Here is a 5,049-nt window from a genome sequence, read left to right on the forward strand (position 1 = left end):
GGTGACAATTCTGGGAGGCAGAAAGTCCAAATCCATCTACCTCACCCTTCCCCCACAACTGCAAAAGTTACTGAGCCTAGGGCGGTTTGCAGCTGCTGGGGACAGAGTGGGCAGAATGCATAGGACCTGGGTGACATTTCCAAGCTTTGCCAAAAAGGATGGGCTACAAAGGTACCCATGGGCACAGGACTGTCAGAATACTGTCAGTCTGTGAATTTCTGTCCTTCTCCTTTTGCCAGGTGGAGAAAGGTGATTTAAGTTTTCCCTACAGTTCTCCTGCATTATCTTCTCCTAATCTGATCTGGGAGGAGAGAGGAGTTTGTTTTAGCTGCTCTAACTTTTACTGCAGCTCTGGCTTGGTCAGAGACAAGACAAGGGTGAAAGATCTCAATGATTGTAACTCAAGTAACTTCACCTAAGTGATCAGCATTGGGAGGGTGTTTTAGCAAGAGTGAGCTCCTGGAGGGATTTTACAGTCTCAGGAGTTCTGTCCCAAAATCCAACTAACCAATTTCCAAACTTTTAATGAATAATCAATCCCAGAATATGCTAAAATGTTTCAGCTCTATTTTTTTCTTCAAGTTCGGCTGGCCAGGCCAAACACTGAAAAAGGAAATAGAGTCTCTGTTTCCCTAACTGCAGCCTTAGAATTCTCTGGCTACCTGCGTTTCAGATTTTACACGGTATAGACATTTCACAGCACACACTCTCAACAGACAATTAACAAAACAAATACAGACTGAGCTCAGAGTTCAAACAACAGAGAATTAGAAGCTTTCATGAGTTAGCTATTAGCACCCCTGTGGTCTTTGGGGAAGCCTTGGCGTTCCTGATTTTTCTGACTCTCCATATCCTATCCCTTAGGAAGGGGAAACGGGAAATGGAGGAGGACTAGGACAGGTAAAGGAAGGCGAGGAGTAAGGATAAAATGCATTTATCCTCCCCATAATCAGAGCCTTCAAGGGAAGGAAGCAGGAATAGGGCAGAAGGCAAAAACAGAGCCCTTAAGGGAAGGGGGAAAGGGGTGGGGAGGGAAGAGAGAGAGAAGGCAACGGTAGCAGAACAGAGTTACCTCCCTCAGGATCAGAGCCCTTCCTGGGAGGCAGAAGGGGAGGGAAAAAGCAAAGTGCAGTTTTTCTCCCCAGGACCAGAGCCTCCAAGAGAAGGAAGGAAGAAAGTAGAGGAACAGTTGGACTTCTAATTCTAGATTTTGACTGATCCGTAGCTAATTTTCTAGATCAATCAGTGTTTCCAGGGGATCTATGTGCGTTTGACTGCAGGTCTGTGTTTTACCACAGATTTGATCCCTGCCCCCAGAGCTAGCTTAAAGGGAATTTTCAACCAATTTTGTGGGAGTCCTTTTTGGAAGCTGGGAAGAGAGACAACTTACCCCACCTTGTCAAGGCCAAAATTCCAGGAAAAGTTAATCCTATGGCGCCCAAAAGCGTTGGCAAGGTAGGGCTGCGTTGTCCCGTTTCCATCATTTCCATCCGAAAGTCACGGCACCATAACTGTTAAACCTGAAAATTTGGTTGAAGGAAACAACAGAGCTAGGTGATAGAAAAATCCATGTTGTTTATTATTTTCCCTTAAAGCATAGCGGAGCTAGCTTACTTGTACGTACAAGGAGTCAGAGTATAAACTCTGGCTGCCTGAACAAAGCAATGAGAAAACTTATATACATTATTTTAGCAGAGCTAGCAAGCCTGTATGACCTCATTTTTATGACCCCCATGTATGTTTAACCCTGATACAAGAAGAGGATTTTCCTTAATGGAATAGAGTTGTAAAGGATGTTGACAAAAGTCAGTTGAAACTACAGCCCAGCGTCTCTGTGTCTCATTACATTCCATAACATAGTATATACCTGTAGAATATTAAGCAAGGTAATCTCTCTTGGGGTTAGGGTAATGTCCTTAATGATCTGGCCTTGTTGACAGAGGTAAGGGTATTGCCTGAGCAAACTTTTAGAGAGAACAAAGAAGCCCAGGTCCTGGATCTTCATCCAGTTATTCATTAAATCAGGCCCTGGGTCTGATTGAAATTAGAAATGATATAAAATAGTATAATATTTTCCACAAGACATACAACCAGATGCTCTCCCCTTGTTGGGTGGGTGGGGGGGTGTGATTTCAGCATCTTAGGAAGTTTGGTTACTCGTGGGAACTTGACCAAGATCTTAGTTTATTCTAGAATTTTTTCCCAAGTAATGTGGACTACCTGAATTAAAAAGTGGAGCTTTTAAAAATCACTTCCTGACTAAACTGTAAAACCTGGAATGAGTCAGTCCCAACCTGTAGGTTTTCAGTGGCCCCTGCTGGCATGGTTTTTCCTGCTTCCCCTCCATTGGGGTGCCAGCCCTATGGTGCCCACACCTGGGTCTCCACAAACCTCTGAGACAGTCTAGTAATCCCCTCCCCTTCTCCAGGATATCTCTTTTGTTTGGTGTCATTTAATTTAATCAGATATTTATTTTTTTGTTCTGGTGTCAACTAGAACCAGGCAAAAGGGGCCTTTCCATGTACCTTTTCTGGAACAAAAAAAGGGACTGTCCCCGAATCTGCAGATTTCTGTGATTTATAGGCTTAAAGAAGAGAGATATTTAAATGTACACTTCTCTCATTATGAGGGATTTGGAGCATTTTGTCTTAGGGCTCTTGATAGCTTGGATTTCTTCCTTTGAATTCTTCCTGTTCCTTTTACTATTGGAGAATGGCTCTTAATCTTAGAAACTGGAATCAAATTTCTTGCAAACTGCTTTTCCTTATCCCATCTGTTTTTTTTTTTTATCAAATGGTGTGTACTCCCCTCCCCACCCCTCCAGTTACTGTCTTTGGATTTATTAAACAGTAAGCTATTTTATTTGTTTCATTCTGTACATTGCATAACTAATCTTTTCCATTGATCAACCTCTCACATTTTAACAAGTTCCAATTGTTTTCCAGGCAGCTAGGTGTCCCAATGGGCCTGAAGTCTGGAAGACTCATCTTCCTGAGTTCACATCCGGCCTCGGACACTTACTAGCTGTGTGACCCTGGGTAAGTAAGTCACTTAAACCTGTTTCCCTCACTTCCTCATCTGTCGAATGGGCTGCAAAAGGAAATGGCAAACCCCTCCAGTATCTTTGCCAAGAAAACCCCAAATTGGGTGAGGAAAAGTCAGACAGGACCAAACAACAGCAAGTGTTTCCCTAATCACTGATCTGTAGCATAGTTTGAGATCTGCTACTGATAATCACTAACCCAAACCCCTTTCTTTCCTTCTCCCCCCATTATTACCCTTGAGATACTTGACATCTTTTCAAACATTTTTTATTGGGGTTTTCTGTTTTTTTACATCTCCAGGGTATCCCATATATCCCTCCCTGTCCCCATCCTCCAGGGCCATGCCATGTGACAAATAGTTTTTTCGTTTTAGGGAGAAAAAGAAAAGCCAGCACAACTGATTGATGAATTTGGGAAAAGGTGTGCAATGTGTAACATCTGTGGACGTCTCACCTCCTGGATGGGGTAGGGTGATGCTGTCTTCTCATGTTTCCATTTCAGTCCCACTTCATGTTTAACAATTTGTTACAGGTACTTTTAATTTTATGTGTGTCATTCTTTCTCTTTCAGTTGTCGTAGTTACTATGTATGCATACTGTTTTCTTGGTTCTGTTTAATTCACTTTGCATCATCTCACAAACATCTTTCTGTACTTCCCTGTACTCCATCACACATATCATTTCTTACAGCACGGTAGTAGTATTGCCTGACGTTCATGTTGCACACCTTGTTTATCAGTACCCCAGGTGATGAGCATTTACTTTGTTTCCAATTCATAGCTTTCACAAAAAGTGCTCTCATAAGTATTTTGAAATATATGGGGCCTTTTTTCTTCTGAATGGCTTCATTGGGGTGTAATTGTGGCTTTGTTGTAAAGGCTTTGGACATTTTGTTCTTACCTTCTTTGCATAATTCACAATTACATTCCAAAATGGATGTGTCATTTCACAACTCCACCAATAAGGTATTATGTGTGTATATTCCTACACCATTATTTAGGTAACAAAAATGTATTCATGCCATAAAAGGAATTTGATAGGACTTCTTCTTTACCTGCTCTTTATATAGCATTGGGATGAAATGTTTTTAAATGTTTAGTACAATTCCCTTTCAAATCCACCTGATCCTGGGGACTTTTTCCTGCGGAACTCATTCATGCTTTGTTCACTGTCTTCCTTTAATATAGAGTTATTTCAGGATTCTATTTCCTCTTCTGTTAACGTGGGGCCTTTATATATTTGTAAGTATTCTTCCATTTCACAGATATTGTGAGTTTTGCTGGTATATGATTGAGCAAAATAACTCCTAAGCATTGTTTTAATTTCATCTTCATTGGTTGTTCATCCACCCTATATAAGATAGATTTTGTTTTACTTTTTTATTTATTTTTATTTTTTTATTTAATATATTTAGTTTTCAGGATTGATTTTCACAAGAGTTTGAATTACAAATTTTCTCCCCATTTCTACCCTCCCCCCCACTCCAAGATGGCGTATATTCTGGTTGCCCTGTTCCCCAGTCAGCCCTCCCTTCTGTCACCCCACTCCCCTCCCATCCCCTTTTCCTTTCCTTTCTTGTAGGGCAAGATAAATTCTACGCCCCATTGCCTGTGTATCTTATTTTCTAGTTGCATGCAAAAACTTGTTTTTTGTTTTTGAACATCTGTTTTTAAAACTTTGAGTTCCAAATTCTCTCCCCTCTTCCCTTCCCACCCACCCTCCCTAAGAAGTCAAGCAATTCAACATAGGCCACATGTGTATCATTATGTATAACCCTTCCACAATACTCATGTTGTGAAAGACTAACTATATTTTGCTCCTTCCTAACCTATCCCCCTGTATTGAATTTTCTCCTGTCCCCTTTAGAAAGTGTTTGTTTTTGATTACCTCCACCCCCATCTGCCCTCCCTTCTATCATCCCCCCTTTTTTATCTTCTTCCTTCTTCTTTCCTGTGGGGTAAGATACCCAATTGAGTATGTATGGTATTCCCTCCTCAGGTCAAATC

The 5,049-nt window shown here is 41.2% G+C and overlaps 1 long non-coding RNA gene across 1 annotated transcript; it reads left to right on the plus strand.

Moving 5' to 3' along the window:
- The first annotated feature begins 3,000 nt into the window (after positions 1-3,000).
- Positions 3,001-3,510, plus strand: LOC118833104. The gene is made up of 2 exons (XR_005009280.1): positions 3,001-3,038; positions 3,418-3,510. It is a non-coding gene; the product is annotated as an uncharacterized LOC118833104 (long non-coding RNA).
- The last annotated feature ends 1,539 nt before the right edge of the window (positions 3,511-5,049 follow it).

Source organism: Trichosurus vulpecula (assembly GCF_011100635.1).
Source record: "Trichosurus vulpecula isolate mTriVul1 chromosome X unlocalized genomic scaffold, mTriVul1.pri SUPER_X_unloc_1, whole genome shotgun sequence".
Taxonomy (NCBI): Eukaryota; Metazoa; Chordata; class Mammalia; order Diprotodontia; family Phalangeridae; genus Trichosurus; species Trichosurus vulpecula.